The following is a 20,452-nucleotide window of genomic DNA, read 5'->3' on the forward strand; positions in this document are numbered from 1 at the left end:
TGACTTCTGTTCCAATTAGGCAGATCTTTGTTGTGACTGTCTGAATTTGCATGGTTTGGGGATAGCAGCTTGACCTGAGACCTCAGTTTGCTGCTGTGTCCAAAAATCACTGATTTTCAGTTTGTTCAGCTTTTTTTCTTGTGAAGATAGGAGTGATAGTTTCCAAACTCTTCATATGTCATTGAAGCTGAGACTTTATACAGTTTTTTCACAAGTAAAAATAAATGTGATAAGGGAGTTGAAGTATTGCTACAAGTAAATAGACTAAAAATTATTTTTGAATTATCTTCAAAGCTTATTTCTAATAAATAGGTTAAATGAATAGGAGAATTGTAATGGAGAACAGAGGTTAGCAGTGCTTCCACTGGTCAAATTTGGAACAGCTCATGCATTATAACAAATAAGGAGTTGGATAAATCACAATACACTGGAAAAAAGGAGTCCATCAGTTCATACTGATACCCAAAAATAATAATTTCAAGTGTTGGGGAGAGGGAGAATGAAACGTTCTTTTTTACATAAAAATGACAACAAACAAATGTAGAGGAAATTATAAAATTGGAAAAATCATCATTTTGCTGGTACCAGGGTAATACTTTATCTAAGGAATATGTATTAATGGATACCAAAGCCATTGAGGGAAAGATCATTGGAGAGCAAAATATTCATACAGTCTCAATATCACCTTGCAGAGTACTCATTAACCACAAAAGAAAAGCATGCCTGTACAATGAAGAAATGCAACAGACACCACCTTAACTAAATAATCAAACTTAATTTCCCAAACTAGGATACACTGATATTGTGTACTTCCTGATATGAATCTCTGTGGTGACACATCACAACTGTTGTTGTCCTGCCAAATATATTCTACCTGAATCTATTTAGGAGAAAATAGTCATTTTAGGGATATTGTGCAAAACAACGATCTGGTCTCTTTAAAAGTGTTAATGCCATAAGAGAAAAAATACCTGGGGACTATTTTAGATTAAAAAGGCATAAAGAAATTTGATAACTAAATGCAATGCATGATTCTTCATTGAATCCTGGAAGGAGGTATACAAATAGTTATAGAGAATTTTGTTGGGGTAACTTAGGAAATTTGAATACTAACTGTGTTTATTAGATGAAAGCTTCAGGTCAACGTTAAAATTTCTTATGGTAATTATATTGCAGTTTATGGGAGGATGTCCTTGTTTTAGGAGAGAAATGGTGAGGTATTGGACTGATTTTCATGGTGTCTACAATTAACTCCCAAGTGGCTGAAAGTTAATTAATAAGTTTGATTGAAAGTTCCTTTTTTTGCAACTTTTCTGTAGGGTTGATATTTTGTAAAACATAAATATGAAAAAGTAAACAAAATGGATGACAACAGTAATAATATAAAATCAAATGCTTTATCCTTGGGGGTGTTAGACATCATACAGAAAAAAAGTTAAGCTTACTTTCCATTGATAAGTATACTGAACATTCTTTCAGCATGCTATGTGTGAATTAGTCTTTTGCAAAGGAGCTATGGTAAAATAATTAGTCAAATACACAGAAACGAAGACTATAGTAGATACCCCAAAAACTGTTGGGTGAAAACTCTTGCAAAAAACAGACATTTACAAAAGCTTTGACCAATAGTGATAGGGAATTAAAAGTAAAATTTTGGATGCAATAACCTCCCATATATTCTATTTATTACTGCATATACATAAAAATGCCAAAAAAGATTAACACATTTGTATAACAAATATAAATAATTGCAATATAATGCCTTCCTACATTAACGAAGAGCTTTGCACAAACCTATCTTCTTCAAAATGCTGTCATTTCACTGTATTGGTTACTTTGACAACATGTAAAATAATGAGAATGTACACTCAGCCCTGGCTCTGAAGCTATCCCTAAATAGGGCACTTTTAAAGACACATTCTCTCCTGCAAGTGATGGTAAAGTGATTAAAATGATGGCAAAATCCAACATAAAGGTCAGACTGAGTATTGCCAACTGCTAGAAACTTTCGTCAAGTGTCTGAGTAATTTTTATCCTTCCACATCACCGCCTCTACTTGGTTTGGGCCAAGGCCCCAGGGAAAGGTTAGTCAGTGTGTTCATAGACAGGGCAGAAGAGTAGTAAGTGAGCAAAGAGGATTAACTATCTTATCTATCTGGGGTAAAGCACTGGATGCTCTAGAAGAAGAAAAATCCTTCTGTGTTAAGACAAGTTTTAGAAGTAGCTTCATTCCAATTACTGTCATTTATAAACTTTCTTTGCACTGAGGATTTTCAGGAGCTTGATTTAAAAAATTAAAAAAAAAAATCACCTTACTTTATAAGTAGCAATCGCCACAATTAGAACTGCAGTGTAGACATCCTTACAGGATATAATAATTCACCTGGTTATGAAGTCTTGCCTCCTTCCCTGCCAAATTCCAAGAACAAGAAATCTGTCTTTAAAGGGCTATGTCATAGCTAGAGAAAGAGACAATGAATTTCAAGACGAGTTGGGGATATACGGAACAAAGCAGAGGGTGAAGAGCCCCTGTCCCTCCAAACCCTGATTTTCCTTACCTGCTCTTTGATGCCGGGAGCTAGGCAGTGAGTGAGAGGCTGAGGAAATGGAGAAACTTCCATGGGCATTCATTGCCTTGTCTCTTTAAGACTTGTGTTCTCCTTCCAATTCCCATTTTCTCTTTTTGAAGCAGAAGTAGGATATTTGCATCTTAGAGTCTGATGAGAGAGAGCAGAAGAGAAGGGCCTGAGACTGACTAGAGGAAGTGAAGTCCCAGGAATTTTCGTTCAATTCCTGCCCCAGCTAGAGAGAGAGGTCTGCTGCTCTGGGCTGTGCTCAGAGCCTGGAGACCAAACAGCATCAAGTTCTCCAGACATTTCTCTGATAGATCCTGTGTCTCAAGGCACTGGGACACAGCAAGAACCTCCCAGTCAGATAGCTTGAGGTTTAAACCCCGGTTGTTCTATTATTTTTTGTTTGAACTTGAAGTCATTAAACCAAGAGTCTCAGTATCTTCTGCTAAAAAAACAAAAACAAAAAAAGCGAAAAACAAAAAACAGGGTGGGTGGTCAGGTGGGAGATATCATTCACAATAATTAGACTAGTGGGAAGATAGATGAAATTGAGAAGTAAGGGTTCAGCGCCACGTCTGACAGTTTTAAGGGCTCAGGGAATGACTTCAGCAGCTAAAACAGGGCAGGGATTACTGTCTTTCTTTTGAATCTCTTCACGGAGCCATGATGGGGGTAATGAAGGCTGGGACATCTAGTCTATTCTGGCTCCTGTAATGTTAACGTAGGCACACCACAAACTAGACAGAGTTCCAAAGTAGACAATACTTGTCTTTAATGTTCTTGTCCTGCTCCTTCTAAAATTAGCGTTTATATCCAGGACCCCCTTCTCCACATCTTCTTTCTGGTATTTGGGTTTCATGTGTCATGCCCCATACAATCCTCTCTAGGTCTGCACTCTTTTGGCAAACATGTCTTGTACTTTCTCAGGTTCTCTGTGATAATACCAGGCATTACTCCTTTAAATTAATCAGTTCTCTGAGGCTACGTTTTGTTCTTTTTCCTTACTGTATTGACAAAATCTTTCGGTATGGTCATATGGTCACAGATTTGATATCCAGAAAGTGAGCAGAATCATTTTGCTGTCTTGGAATTTTATTGTTTCAAGTATTTTTCAAAAAAAATACAATTTGGTAATATTTTCATCATTTGAAATACAATATCAAATGCTGTAAATATTGGCATATTCTATGATAAATATAACTAAATTTCTTTTAACTTTAAAACAATAAAGAAAACACAACAATCCTAGATTAAAAGTAGAAAATATGAACTTTTTGACTCAATGGAACTTTCAGATTAATCATTTTCCCACCACCAATTCATTCTAATGGTAAATGGTAATATGATAATGAATTCTATAATTATCCTTTGAAGCCTTCAGATTAAAAAATAATAATAAAAGTTCTTTGTGTAAGCAGACTATCAGTCCTCGTCAAGAAATATGGTTGCTTTATAGCTTTCTGAAAATATGTTTCAGTCAGACATATCTGGGCATGCAGTTTGGAAAATTCAAATTAAATTTCCCAGTATTTAGTTCATTACAGAGTCCATGCTACCTGCTGTAGAAAAACTGACTTTTCAGTATCTTATCATGGTTGTCATTTTCTTCAGCTATGAATTTCTCTTTCACTAAAATCCATTAGTTTTCTAAAACTGTAGGTTTTACAATTAGTGAGATCATAGCATTTCTTTTATGTAGAGCTCCTTGGTCACCATGGGGCAAACTAAGTGGTATCTGGAAGGCTTCTTATTGCCTTTTCCTGACCAGTTTAAATTTCTCTCTATCTAATGCCTCTTTCTGATATACTTACTATGTCAAACCCCAGGGACAGGTCCGCTCATGATAATATCATCCCTCTACTCCACATCAAGATATCCAGATCCTTCATCGTTGTAAGAGCATTCAACCTCAGAACCTATTTCTTTCTTTTGTTATCTATGATTGAATATAACGTCTTGGGTACCAAAATTAAAAACAAACAAAAAGCCCCTAACACTTCTGGCTACTCCCCGTCTACCCCAACAACAATTAAAAAAAAATGCATACAAATCTTTCCAATTTCTGAATAAAGAACTCAAACTTGAGTTTTAGTGTTTTGTTTGTTTGTTTGTTTTGCTTTTTAATGTTTTACCAAGGTTCCCTCCAAGGTTATTTGCCATCAGGGCACCTTTGAAAGTGCAATGAAGTATCTATCATCAGGCGAGCATATATACTCTACAGATTTTATAAGGCTATGACTTTCATTATTTATCTTGAATTTCCTCTTTAGACTGTGTATTAATGCAAAGAGGGAAAAAGTGGAGCCTAATTTTTTCTTTCTCGGCCTATACACATACTCAAAGTTTTCAAAGCAAGATGTCATGCTAGAAATAAAATAAACACAGGAAACTTTTCTCTTGGCAATACTTTTCAGAGGCAAAGACTAAATGAATAGTAGCAAAGGTGGAAAGAGCATGCCAAATATTTTTACATTTGTTGGAGAGTCTAAATAAAAAGATGGTCCTGTGGTGAGCTTTGCCACATTAAGCTTCTGGGAGAAGTGTGCATGGAGAACATTCCTGGGGCTGGCACTCCTGGAGAGGGCTCCCTTAAATTCTTCACAGCTGGACTCCAGAGACAAGCAACTGCTCCTTGAGCCAAGGACATGGAAGGAGAGGGAACTACCAAGCCGATTTCCGAGGAAGCTGGCTCCCAACCCAAATATGAAAATTACAGCCAAGACCCCGATTACTTGTCACTTTTTCCCTGCAATTTTGAACCGATAATCACGTGCTTCTGAAGACAGATGTTCATAAAGTTATTGGCAACCACATTTTACTCAATCTTTAGTCATTAATTTGCTTACGTTTTCTAAACTAATGATACCTCAGTTAAAGTTATGCTGATATCATATGGAAATTCAATAGCACTAAGAACACTAATCAATTTTGAAACCTTTCTCCTTTAGGAGGTGGATGACGAACTCCTTTCTTGAATCCTTTCAGCATGGAGATCAGGACCTGAAATTTTCAGGGGAGATTTTTTTTTTTCTAATAAATATTTGCATCACCTCTACATAAGCAATTTGCCTCTAGGTCTCCAACTCCCTTTAATTACTGTTCGACACAAAAGCATGCAGGGGCACCGGGGTGGCTCACTCGGTTGAGCATCCAACTCTGGCTGAGGTCATGATCTGCAGTCTGTGAGTTCAAGCCCCGCGTCGGGCTCTGTGCTGACAGCTCAGAGCCTGGAGCCTGTTTCAGATTCTGTGTCTCCCTCTCTCTCTAACCCCTTCCCCGCTCATACTCTGTCTCTCAAAAATGAATAAACGTTAAAAAAAATTTTTTTTAAAGCATTCATGGTTATTACAGATCTCCCTTGACTCTTTTTACTTTCTAAATTCCTTAAGAACAGTGAGCATGTTCCTTACTAGGAACCCTAAGTCTCTGTGAACATGACAAACTTTTTGTAAGTAATTTACACTAAGGTCCACTGGCTGCTTAACAGCTGTCTGTAAGAAAGACAAATTACTTTTCATTCTCACTGAATTATAAACGATTTTAATTGTTTTAATAAAAAAATGTTTAGTTATTAGGAATTCCAGCATTTGTAATATAAAAATTAAGTTTATTAATGACCACACCTGAAGTTCAGTATAAGAATTAGTGGGTGTTGTTTCCTCACAATCTAATGATATCTCCATGTCTATATACTGCTTTTGGTTTTACTATATGATTGTTCTCTCCTTAATGTTTCCTCATCTGTGTTGACTGCTTTACTAGAGTAAATTTCTATGGGACAATCCATGCATTATCTACCAGCTGTATGGAAATACTATTTAGAACGGTAAATTCCTGGGCATCACGATAATATAAACTGTAATTGCTGTTTAAAGTTGGTATAAAAACATAAACACCCTTCACACTTTGCCATGCTCTACTGAATTCAAGGGATTCCAATATGGTTAAAGAAAGAGAGGAACCAAGCTTCAGGAACCTGCACTGACTGGGCTTTCCAACAACACTAAGCATTCTACTGTCTGTCTGCCTCAGGAGCTACCATTCCGACACCTTCTCAGCAGAATTCAGCTACAAACCCAATAAAAATTCTAGCTAAGTAGGTCAGACTGCTGAGAGCCCTGGCACTGATTTTATTTCTGACTGGGCAAGGACTCTCTACCATGGAAGAATGACAACGACATAATAAATCTACCTTGTTGCTTATAAAGAAGTGATTTAATGAGAAATTTGGAGAATTTATCTGATAATATCAAACAGCCCTTTTAAATTAGGTCCTACAACTCTATTCTCTCCTTCTCTCTCTCCCTCTCCTTCCTTCTCTCTCTCTCTCTCTCTCTCTCTCACACACACACACACACACACACACACGTATTCTTTAATATTATTAAGGAATGTGCTCATTATTTTTTTAAGTCTTTTTAATGTTTATTTATTTCTGAGAGAGAGTGTGAGAGCAAGGGAGGGGCAGAGAGAGAGGGAGGTAGAGAATCCAAAGCAGGCTCCAGACTGTGAACGCAAAGCCCGAAGCAGGGCTCGAACTCACAAACCATGAGATCATGACCTGAGCTGAAGTCAGATGCTCAACCAACTGACCCACCCAGGAGCCCTGGAATGTGCCCATTCTTGATGTAGATTAAAGATTAGAGTTTCATTAGCACAGTATCCACTATTTTTTGACAAGAACAAAACCAACCATGTTAAATCTTATTTATACAAATGAAAGAGAAAGAAAGAAAGAAAGAAAGAAAGAAAGAAAGAAAGAAAGAAAGAAAGAAAGAAAAGAAAGAAAAAGAGAGTCAAACTGACCAAAAATTCCTTTCTCTATATTCTACCAATATCTCAAACTTAATTTATTGCCTTCCTGCCCATATCAATCGTCAAGTTGCCACATGTAAAATTTCATAAATGTCCCTCTTTCCATGCATCCAAGCCCTAGGACTTTCACTTTGAAGCTATAATTTGATTCTATTACCTCCCTTCCATTCATATCCCCATTTTTCTCCCAATAAATTGATCATTCCATTTCCAGTATCCTTACTTCCAATATTGTTAATCCTGCCACCAGAGTTTTGTTCCTAGAGCACAAATGCAATCAAGATATTCTTCTGTTCAGAAGCTTTCAGTAGCTTCCCTCTATATGCAGAATAGACTTTTTAAAAATTTAACATGAAATTAAAGGCTGGCTTAATTCCTTGTTATTTAAAGAGATCCAATATTGTAAAGTGATTAAGAATATAGCTTTAAAATTTTAAAAGCCCTGGTTTTAAACTCTAACTCCAACATTTTCTTTTTCTTTCTTTTTTTTTAATGTTTATTTATTTTTGAGAGAGAGACAGAACATGAGCAGGGGAAGGGGAGAGAGAGAGGGAGACACAGAATCTGAAGCAGGCTCCAGGCTCCAAGCTGTCAGCACAGAGCCCGAAGTGGGTGTTGAACCCATGTACTGTGAGATCATGACCTGAGCCGAAGTCAGTCACTTAAATGACAGCCACCCAGGCACCCCAAACTGCAACATTTTCTAGCTAAGTGAACTTGGAAATAGTTCTTAACCCTCTGTCTCAGTTTATTTACATATAAAATAGAAAGAAGAATACCTACCTTACATATTTGTTGTGAGAATTAAATTAGCACATATGAATGCACATAATGAATACTCAATATATGGTAGTCATTATTATTTATTTTTTTACTTTTCCCAATTTATCTACTACTACACTCACTCCTACCACTAAGCTATCATATATTTGAGGGGGCAAACAGATTTCATTACTCAAGCCAAAATGGTCAAAAGTAGCTGTTTCTTGAGCCCTATGTTAAGAACTCTCCGGCAAATCAGGATCAGCAGGGAAGGATTTTGAAATAGATTAGCCATGGTTGCCACCAGGCAAAGGAAACAATTGTCAGTTACATTGATACTATATGCTACATTCTATCTATCTTTATAAGTTTATATCCTGTTTGTATCCTCTGACTAGAATGTTTGATGATTCCCTTTTTCTCCTGTCAGAATCTTACCCATCATTTAAGATTCAAATCAAATGTAGCCCTTGTCATCAGCCTGACCTTCCCCTATACTGTCAACTATACTTTGTGTCTCTGTTCGAGCCCTTATAGCAGCCTGAGTTGAATTATAATTCACTACATACCTCTTAGATTTCTACACCTTGGAGGTAAGGACTATTGTTCATTCATCTTTGTCTTACAGCACCTAGGGCAATTTTTGGAATAGGCCAATAGCAGCAATAACCACAATTTATGGAGCCTTAACTAGGTGCCAAGCCTTGCTGTAAGCACTTTTTTACATATGTTAAATCATTTAATCCTCACCGAAACTCTGGGTAGTTACATTATCCTTATTTACAGAAGAGGAAAATGAGACACAGAAGGTGAAATAACTTGCTTAAGATGGCAAAATTAGTAGTAGCTGTCCATCTTTTTAACCCCTGAGCTGCGCACTTTGAGGTATGTACTGTGTGTTTACTGAATTGAATTATGGTAAACATGGGTTTACTTGAACAACTGGAAATACATTTTGGGGCTATTCACTTCATTTGAATATTCAGTTTGTAGACAGAATGCAAGGCCAGTCACATTTTAAATGTCCACTCTTACAGAAATGCCATCTTGCATATACAAAAAAGTATCTGGGGCAAAGTGTGATAGTGGCTGTATTTGCTTAAATTTGATATCATCTATATTACTATATTATGTGTATGATTCAGTTCAAGTTGTTAATAGAAGTGCTAGTATTTTATTTCATGTTGTCATTTTTTTCTTAAAGTAAATAAAAAAAATTTTTAAATCTCTAAAATGTTTCACACACATAAAATTTAACATTGAAAATTTCTACTGTGAGATCATTGGAACCTGGCCAGAGAGCAGCAACCACTCCAAGAAGAGAAACTGTGTTCACATGTGCCAAATTAAGCCAAATGAAACTAGAAATGTTTTAGTCCTTCTGTTAAGCACACATATCCACATATGGGAACCTGAGGGGAGGAAGGGTGTCATATTTAACTTGGACTTTGCAACTACTCTCCTAATATGGATATTTTCTTCTATTTATCATGAGCCAAGTCTCAACAGGAGATCATGCCTTTACACTTTCCCCAACAACTGAATAACCAAAGAAGTAGGTCTAGGTGGGACATGTGCCACTTTCCTCTGGTTCCCCTGAGTCAACTCTAATGGTCTACTGAAGAGCTATATAAAAACAGAGCCAGGGATATTCCTGCATAAAGGACAGATGTGAGATCAGAGACTGGCTTTGGTAAAGGAAGTCAGCCAGAACTCTCCTTATTTTACCCAGCTGACTAGCTGTTTCTATATCGAACACCTATGTGAGCCTTTAAGAGAATCCCAGATAAAGCAGACTGGAGAGCCTGTTGATGGACAATGCTGATTGTTTAACATGACAATCACACAGCATCTTGATAACAGTTGCATTTGCCCCATGAGGTAGGTATATGTGTCCTCCAACTCAAGTTACCCTTTTTATTTAATAAATATCAATGTTTCACTTTTTCAAATGTCCTCCAGTTGAAGGGCACCTGTAGTCCTAAAGATCCAACTAAAATAATCATGGACCTCCAAAAAGTAACCAAAGACAGACCTGTTTAAATGAATTCCTAACCATGTAAATTGAGTCATAACATTTTTCCTGCAATTGAGATAAAAAAGTCACCCTGTAAGGTCTCCATGCGGTGATCTTGGAGCAGCCCTCCTTGCTATAAGAGCCTCACGCTCTTTCCTCCAGTCACACATTCTTTTCTTTGACCTATTACAGAAGTGTTGGATGTCTCTGCCTTCTATAGTGCACTGACTCAGTAGGAAACAACTGCATAAGCTAAAATGAATTTGGCCTGATTTTGGAAGTGCTAGCATGGTTTTTCCACCTTAAAAAGTATTTTATAACTAGACTTCTGAGTTACTGTCTGCTCCCAGTCACTATCTTTCATCTAACTTTCTTTCCATCTCAGCATGTTCTCAAGAAGCACTTGAAAAATCTTGTGATTTTTTTTTTTTAAACAGGAACTTTAAAGAATTTTTACAATTGGAATGCTCTCTGCTCTTGCCGGCTAGAGCTTCCCATTTCCAGCTAATGCTCAAATTTCTATCTTGTGGGCAACAGTAACTGTATTTTCAGGTTCACTTTTTATAAGTTCACTTTTTGTAATTCATTGATGAATAAGGAACAAAACCAAGAATTACAGGATTTATGCAGTATTTCCCTATATCTATTATATTTTGTTTACTCTTCATCATTTGTCACTGTGCCAAGCATACAGTAAGTACTTAGTGGAAATACAATAAATGGAGGTATGTATTTAGATTTCATTACAATTTATGCAGTATTCTAAACATATTTATTCCTAATATATGTGGCTATTACTTAATCATGATTGATTCATTCAGTTGGTAAAATGGCTAAAATGACACTTCCAACTATTGTGTATTTTGGTTTATATCGCTTGCCTAGATATAAATATTTAGGGCAGTTTTATGGAAAAAGGTGGTAATGGTTCTCTTCAGTGCTTTTCCCAAATTACTTCCAGTAAGTACTTAGTAAGTTTGCACTTCTCTGCTTCCTTGGAGATAATTGAGATCACACAACACGTTTGGCCAAAGGAATGTGAACAGATGTGGCATATGTTAATTTCTAAATGAGGCTAAAAGGGCTAGTATCCGATTTATCATGCTCTCACTTTCCCTTTGATTTAATAGTTGCCCATGTTCCAGATAATGTCTGCTCTATCAGCTTGTGTCTAAGAGTAAAGACAAGGCAGATCAGAACCCAACTCAATCTGCTATGAATATAAAGGATGTTTTATATTGTAGCATAAGGTAACGCATCCTGACTGATACTGGGTTATCATGAAAACCAAAGGAAAAGTGTTTCCAGAATATAGGATTACTCAAGACTGCTAAAAATTGAATATAGTTAAATACTTTAAGGGCTAATGTCCACTATATCAGGCTACAGAAAAGCCATTTTTAATTTTTTTTTATTTCAATGAGGATAGTTTCTATAGAGTGATAAGTATAAAATCAGACTATAATAGGTTTCCATGTAAATAAGAAGTAAGGAAGTGGAAAGAACAAGTGTAGCTTTTCTGTGATGGTAAAGAGAAAAGTAAGTTAGTAATTGGAGGGAAATGTGAAATTCAGAAAGTTTTCCCTCAAGAAAAGTCAGTTTTCCCTCAAGACAGAGGCTTAAAGCATGTTAAAATGTTGATTAGATGGGGCAAAGAAAAGTGAAAGGAAAAAGAAGAAATAATAAAAAGAGGGTACTGAGGAAGCAGTAAAGGATGAAATCCAGGACCCTGTATTTCCAGATGGAGAAAGGAGGGAACAAAGTTTTCATGTGATGAAGTCAGAAGAATTGGATGGCTTGGAGGTCCAAAGTGATGCCATCCACTAAGGATAAATGAGGAGATGACAGGTCTACAAGTTTGAGGAGAGTGGAAGTTTGTGGAGAACAGGACACGTTAGTGATAGGACCAGTGAAATATGGAAGTTCTATTAGTAGGACTCAGTATGTAACCATTTTTAAATAAAAATCAAAGAGCAAAGACAGTATGATGTTTAGGCCAAAAATCAAGACTCACTGGGAGCCTGGGGTCTGAAAGCCTATATATGGAGTTGTTAGGCCCTTAATAACAACTCCAACCTGTAGCGTCAGATGACTGCCTCCCTTTTTCAATCCCAGGAACAAGAAGGAATTTATTTCAGAGAAACTGGGTCAGCAAAGCTCCAGAGACTGAAACACTAAGCACAGAGGAGGGAAAGCATGAGATTCCAGAATGAGGATGAAGACATTAAGTGTAAGTGTGAATACTAAGTAGTGAGACCCCAGCCTCTTTGTCAAACCTGCTTCCTGAACATCAGCAGTAAGGCTCACAGCCCCTAAGCAACAGGTTAGAGGAGCTAGAAACCTGATATACAAACACCGACGTTTGTTGCATCTGACACGGAAATTCATCCAGTTGTTCTAAAGGAGGCTCACTACTTGGCATGTCACACCCATGCACACAGAACTTCAGTCAGCTTTCAGTTCCACACTCTTGTACAAAACAAATATCAACACATATTCAAGGAAAGTTTCCAATAAGGAAAAGAAAGACCAAAGCAAACCAAGCAAATCTAATACAAGAAACAGAGACAATAGAGATAATGCAAATAGATATTCAAATAAATACTTAAAACCTTCAGATAGTTAAGATGATGCTGTAATCTTCAAATAAAAGCATATGTTACAAAAAGAGGAAAATCAAAACAAGAAAGAATTCTTAGAAATTGAAGTCAAACAGCTAATGCTTTAAAAAAAAAGTAAAATGTAGATGTAGAAAAACAAGGTATGAGGATCACCCAGAAAGTAGGATTAAAATGCAAAGAAGAGGAATATGGCAGTAAAAAATATATAAAAATTATAGGATCAGCATCTAACTAATAGTAATTAAAAGAAAGAGATTTTAATGAATAAATTATCAAAGAAAATATCCATAATTGAAGGACACAAAATTACAGATTATAGAATTTGAGTATTCTCAGAATAATGAATGTGGAAAGAACCACACTAAAAAAAAAAAAAACAAACAAAAAAAAACAACCCTGGGAAAATTCTAGTGTTCATAGTACTCCATAATGGTCTAAGAAAGCATCAGTTAGTTGAGTATACACTAATCAAAACTCTATTGTTCCCAATAAAAACTTCTTTTAACCAAGATAACTTTCTTTCCTATGATTCTTTAATCTACCCTAATGGTTCAATATCTCCAGTTATTATTCCATAATAAAGAGTTGATTATATAAATAAAAGCTTTCTAGACAGTACTGGTCTCCCTGTCCAATGTGCTGAATCTCACTCAAAAGAAACATTAAAATCTATTCTACTTATTTGGGTCTGGCATCCATAACATACTTTAATACAAATTAGCTGTCAAATTTTAAAACATCCTAAGTCCTTGGTCATATATTCAATTTTGGAAAGTTCTTACAACTATCTCCCTAATTCATATTTTGACTTCTGAAGTCACTTACTTTAAAAAATCATGTCTTGAGAAACATCTGAATCTTTTTTTCAGATGGACTTTATAGTCAGATTATGTATATTCAGTCAATTCCTTTCACATCTTTTCTTTTGAATAAAATATGAAAGGAACTGGCTCCCCATTTTTTCTTCTTACTCAGAAAAATGGGATTTTCATTGACATCTCCAATAACAGACACCCACTACTGTTTATAGAAAATACCTTCCCTCATCATGTTTCTCAACTTATACTACTCAATGCATTTGTAATACATGAAACCTTACATCAAGCTTTGTCTATATTTAATTTAGCTACTTTGATTTACTTTCTATTGGTGTCAAGTGAACACAAAAGAAAGTGGGAGAAAACATATTCTTCATCTGATATTCATTTGAGGGCATTCTAGGCTATTTAACATAGGGATTTAGTAAAATTTCTCCCCCCCCCCCAAGATTTCCTTCATGAAATTGTCCATCTTTGAGGTTTAATACCTGTGTATAGGCTAAAAAGTCATCTGCTACACCATAAGGTGATTGTCTACCATGAAGTCCAGCTTGGAATCCTATGTTTGAAGCTTAATCTGCTGCTGTTTAGTTGATAGTTCAGATGTCAGGATAAATGTTATGGCTTATACATATTTCCTGCTGATTTTCAATGACTAGAAATGAAATAACTTAGACTTTTTCTTTGATACTAATTAATTTGCGAATAGTTTCTAGAACACCCGAAATACCTAAATATCTGTCCCCCTTCTAAAGGAAGCTATTAACATTAAAATTATCTATAACTTTTGAAAACGAGGAAGCAGTCTACCATATACTAAGATTTCAATTTATTCACATGTAATAAATGACTGAAAGAAAACACTGAATGAGAGGGTAAGTTGAATTCTCCAAAGGCACTATTTGCTTGTAGCTCCATAGAATTTGGAAGTGACAGATCTTTTACCAAAATTCAATGTGAAAAAAAAAGGAGAAAAAAATGGTTGAAGCAAGCAATTGTTAACAAATGTGACCCAAATGGTCATTGCTTCACCAGTTGGGGGTATAGATGATGTTTCTTTTACATAAATTCCAAGCATTCCATGTTTCTTAGTAGATGTTAGCATCTTTGGAAAGAATGACTTCAATTCCATCCTCTTATAGGCTGCCTGCAATTTCAGATGGTTTCCATTTTCTTCCACTGTGGTATCCTCATCCAGCAGCTTCAATATTGCCTCTTCATTCTGTTTCCTCTCTCCATCAGAGTGATGGATGGCAATTTGCTGCTGGGGCTATACTAAGCCCCAAAACACCAAAGCTGTCCTGTGATCTGTGACAAAGTGGTCAGATCAGGTGTCGGGGGAAGCTATGAAGAAGAAACACTATTTCTGTAAGAAAATGTTGCATTTTTATCTTCATAGCTAAAAAAAAAAGATGAATTTATCTTAGTCTTATGAGTGTTTGCCTAAAAAACTCTCTTATTATGGGCTCAAGAACACTTGATCAGGGCTGAGGATAAGGGAAGAACAAAGTTTATCTTTGCCCCTTGTATTCCTTCTTATATCCAACTTTCTCCTTCATAGATACTTCTATAAACACACACATTCTGCTATCAGTATCATCTACAAAAGTCCCTATGTGTATCATATTCATGCAAATTTTCTCAGGAGTAACAGTTGAACTATTTTTACGAACAGTATTCAGTATGCACCCAGCTAAGAGACTTCGATATGCAAAAAGAGGACAAGGTACAGAGTCCATATGTAGTATTATGTCCTTCCAAAATTTACATGTTGAAATTCCAACTCTTAGTATCTCATAACGTGACTGTATTTGGAGATAACATGATTAAAGAGGTGATTAAGTTAAATTAGGTGATCAGAATAGGGTTTCATCCAATATGATTTGTGTCTTTATGACTTGTGTCTGAGAAAATTAGGACACAGACATATACAAAGGACATTGGAAGAATATTGCCATCTACAAGCCAAGGAGGGAGCCTCAAAAGCAATCAACTCCTAATACCTTGATCTCAGCTTTTTAACCTCCACAACAGTAGCAAAATAAATATCCATTGCTCATGCCACCCACTCAGTGGTGCTTTGTTATGGCATCCCTAACAACCTAAAGTATGTGGCATAAAACTTAAAGCAGAAGAAAAGAAGGAGATGGTACAAAGTCTGACATGTGGTAGATACATAAGTCATTAGGAAGGAAGGAAAGTATAAAGTTTCATCCATTTCTTTTTTTTTCAATATATGAAATTTACTGTCAAATTGGTTTCCATATAACACCCAGTGCTCATCCCAAAAGGTGCCCTCCTCAGTACCCATACCCACCCTCCCCTCCCTCACCCCCCATCAACCCTCAGTTTGTTCTCAGTTTTTAACAGTCTCTTATGCTTTGGCTCTCTCCCACTCTAACCTCTTTTTTTTTTTCCTTCCCCTCCCCCATGGGTTTCTGTTAACTTTCTCAGGATCCACATAAGAGTGAAAACTTACGGTATCTGTCTTTCTCTGTATGGCTTATTTCACTTAGCATCACACTCTCCAGTTCCATCCACTTTGCTACAAAGGGCCATATTTCGTTCTTTCTCATTGCCATGTAGTACTCCATTGTGTATATAAACCACAATTTCTTTATCCATTCATCAGTTGATGGACATTTAGACTCTTTCCATAATTTGGCTATTGTTGAGAGTGCTGCTATAAACATTGGGGTACAAGTGCCCCTATGCATCAGTACTCCTGTATTCCTTGGGTAAATTCCTAGCAGTGCTATTGCTGGGTCATAGGGTAGGTCTATTTTTAATTTTCTGAGGAACCTCCACACTGTTTTCCAGAGTGGCTGCACCAATTTGCATTCCCACCAACAGTGCAAGAGGGTTTCTGTTTCTCCACATCCTCTCCAGCATCTATAGTTTCCTGATTTGTTCATTTTAGCCACTCTGACTGGTGTGAGGTGATGTCTGAGTGTGGTTTTGATTTGTCTTTCCCTGATAAGGAGCGACCTTGAGCATCTTTTCATGTGCCTGTTGGCCATCCGGATGTCTTCTTTAGAGAAGTGTCTATTCATGTTTTCTGCCCATTTCTTCACTGGGTTATTTGTTTTTCGGGTGTGGAGTTTGGTGAGCTCTTTATAGATTTTGGATACTAGCCCTTTGTCCGATATGTCATTTGCAAATATCTTTTCCCATTCCGTTGGTTGCCTTTTAGTTTTGTTGGTTGTTTCCTTTGCTGTGCAGAAGCTTTTTATCTTCATAAGGTCCCAGTAATTCATTTTTGCTTTTAATTCCCTTGCCTTTGGGGATGTGTCGAGTAAGAGATTGCTACGGCTGAGGTCAGAGAGGTCTTTTCCTGCTTTCTCCTCTAGGGTTTTGATGGTTTCCTGTCTCACATTCAGGTCCTTTATCCATTTTGAGTTTATTTTTGTGAATGGTGTGAGAAAGTGGTCTAGTTTCAATCTTCTGCATGTTGCTGTCCAGTTCTCCCAGCACCATTTATTAAAGAGACTGTCTTTTTTCCATTGGATGTTCTTTCCTGCTTTGTCAAAGATTAGTTGGCCATATGTTTGTAGGTCTAGTTATGGGGTTTCTATTCTATTCCATTGGTCTATGTGTCTGCTTTTGTGCCAATACCATGCTGTCTTGATGATGACAGCTTTGTAGTAGAGGCTAAAGTCTGGGATTGTGATGCCTCCTGCTTTGGTCTTCTTCTTCAATATTACTTTGTTTATTCGGGGCCTTTTGTGGTTCCATATGAATTTTCGGATTGCTTGTTCTAGTTTCGAGAAGAATGCTGGTGCAATTTTGATTGGGATTGCATTGAATGTGTAGATAGCTTTGGGTAGTATTGACATTTTGACAATATTTATTCTTCCAATCCATGAGCAGGGAATGTCTTTCCATTTCTTTCTTTATATCTGCTTCAATTACCTTCATAAGTTTTCTATAGTTTTCAGCATACAGATCTTTTACATCTTTGGTTAGATTTATTCCTAGGTATTTTATGCTTCTTGGTGCAATTGTGAATGGGATCAGTTTCTTTATTTGTCTTTCTGTTGCTTCATTGTTAGTGTATAAGAACTCAACTGATTTCTGTACATTGATTTTGTATTCTGCAACTTTGCTGAATTCATGTATCAGTTCTAGCAGACTTTTGGTGGAGTCTATCGGATTTTCCATGTATAGTATCATGTCATCTGCAAAAAGTGAAAGCTTGACTTCATGTTTGCCAATTTTGATGCCTTTGATTTCCTTTTGTTGCCTAAAGTTTGATCCATTTCTTAAGAATTTTTGCTCAGTACCTGAAGATCCCAGTTTTAAGGTCTGCAGTTAGACAAAAACTCATAGAGCTGGAAGAAATGAACCATTTCTTTTTTCAGTTTTTTTTTCAGTTAAAGAAATGGGAGCTCAGAGAAGTGAAGTTCCAAGTTCACTTAAAGGAACCTAAATACCCAATTTTGGGAATGGGGCATGGTTAAAAACTCAGAAGAAAATGTCATTTCATTTCCACGAGTATGTCAATTAAAAGGCAGAATACCCCAAAAACATGTTGGCATCGTGGTATAAGAAAAATAGTCTACTGGAGAGGATAGCTAGTAGCCCTCTTTCTTTGAATACCACAGTTTTGCGAGCCAAACCCCTCTAACTCCTCTTGCTATTAGTTCCTCTCTCTATTCACTTCCCTTCATTCTGAACTTAAAAAGAGATACATTTTTATAAATGATATGTTTCTGAAAGAGAACACTACATGGGATGACTGGGGTGCTGAATATGGGGCAATCTGGTGACCCATATTGATCAGTATCCACCCTTAATGTAAGAGATTACACGAAGATGGTGAACTGTCTTTAGAAAATGTTAGAGCAACAGCAGGTGAAGATTCTCCTCCTCCATACAAAGGGATGTATTGGAAAAGAAAAACCACTATATATAAATATATATAGAGAGAGACAGAGTGTGAGTGGGCTGCGGGGTGGGGGGTGGGCAGAGAGAGCGGGGAGACACAGAATCTAAAGCAGGCTCCAGGCTCTGAACTGTCAGCACAGAGCCCAATGCAGGGCTCTAACTAACTGACCGTGAGATCATGACCTAAGCTAAAGTCAGACACTTAATGAACTGAACCATCCAGGCACCCCAAGTTTGTACATACAGTATAATATTAGTGTCAGGTGTACAATACAGTGATTCAACACTTCCATACAACCTGGGGCTCATCACAAGTGCACTCCTTGGGGCACATGGATGGCTCAGTTGGTTAAACTTCTGACTGACTCTGGATTTTGGCTCAGGTTCTCATGGTTGGTGAGATTGAGCCCCAAGTCAGGTTCCATGCCGACAGAATGGAGCCTGCTTGAGACTCCCACTCTCCTCTCTCTCTGCCCCTCCCCTGCTCTCTCTCTTTCTCAAAATAAACTTTTTTAAAAAAAGATTAAAAAAAACACACAAGTGCTCTCCTTAATCTCCATCACCTATTTAATGCATCTCCCAACCCACTTCCCCTCTAGTAACCATCAGTTTATTCTTTACAGTTAAGAGTCTGTTTCTTGGATTGCCTTACTCTTTCTCTTTTATTTCCCTTTGTTCATTTGTTTGTTTCTTAAATTCCACATGAGTGAAATCATATGGTATTTGTTTTTCTCTAATGGGCTTATTTCCCTTAGTATAATACTCTCTAGCTCCATCCATGTCATTGCAAATAGCAACATTTATATATGTTTTGTACACACACACACACACACACACGCACACACCTCCTTTATCCATTTATCAGTTGATGACTAAAAAATATGCAGAAAACATGAATAGACATTTTTCTAAAGAAGACATACAGATGGCCAAGAGACATGTGAAAAGATTCTCAACATCACTGATCATCAGGGAAATAAAAATAAAAACTGCAATGAAATATCACCTCATACCTGGTAGAATGGCTAAAATCAACAACACAAGAAATGAGGGACTGGCGAGGATATGGAGAAAGGGGAACCCTCTTGCATTGTTGGTAGGAATGCAAACTGATGCAGCCACCCTGGAAAACAGTGTGGAGGTTACTCAAAACATTAAAAAAAGGAGGAGGAGGAGTTAAGATGGCAGAGTAGTAAGGGAACCTTGGGCTTGCCTCATCCCTTGAACACAGTAGGGCAACATCAAATAATTTTGAACACCTAGGAAATCAATTGGAGGATTAAGAGAACAATCTATGTATCTTGAGGTAGAAAACACAGCAGACACATGTGCAGAGACATGAACTGAGGGACAGAAAAGCCATGGTGTTGTGGAATGGAGGGAACTCTTTTCGTGGAGAGGAAAAAGAGAGATGGGGAGTGAGAGTAGATGGTTGGGTTTGCACAAGAAAGTCACTCCTCCAAAACCAATGAATGGGGTATCGGGAGGAACTATCACAAGTTACTACAAACAGTGGAGTTCAGATTCCGAGGTTTTGAAGGTCCACACCATTCAGCCATTCACCAGAGTAAATCTGAACAGGCAGCTGTGCCCCTGGGGAGAAGGAGGATGGAGTTCTGGGAAGAGACTGTGGACAGCGAGTTGTGGGGTTCCCCTGGATTACACTGTGAGAGAACGTTCCCCTTCCTGGAGTGCATTTGGGAGAGGGTATATTGCCTCTCCAAGGACAAAGGTCCAGCTGGCACCCTTGAGTGGCAATTCAATAGCAAGGGACAGAGGCTCACACAGAAGGCAGATTATCTGGTTGCAGCTTTCCATTGGGCTTCAACATAAGCTCTAGGCACCTATGTGGGCATTCAGCTGTCTTTCTGGGACAGAATGACACCAGGAACAGCACTTCAAGGTTCTCCCCTAGAGGAGGGCAGTGGGTCTGGACCTTGTTAAGTTCTTTAAGATTTG

The 20,452-nt window shown here is 37.3% G+C and overlaps 1 long non-coding RNA gene across 1 annotated transcript in view; it reads right to left on the minus strand.

Annotated features, from left to right (window-relative positions):
- Window positions 1–20,452, minus strand: part of LOC122230536 — a 178,712-nt gene that overhangs the window by 69,446 nt on the left and 88,814 nt on the right. The window contains exon 3 of the long non-coding RNA XR_006207525.1: window positions 2,559–2,717. This is a non-coding gene — a long non-coding RNA (uncharacterized LOC122230536). The remainder of the gene's footprint in view (window positions 1–2,558; window positions 2,718–20,452) is intronic.

Source organism: Panthera tigris, chromosome C2, assembly GCF_018350195.1.
Source record: "Panthera tigris isolate Pti1 chromosome C2, P.tigris_Pti1_mat1.1, whole genome shotgun sequence".
NCBI lineage: Eukaryota > Metazoa > Chordata > Mammalia > Carnivora > Felidae > Panthera > Panthera tigris.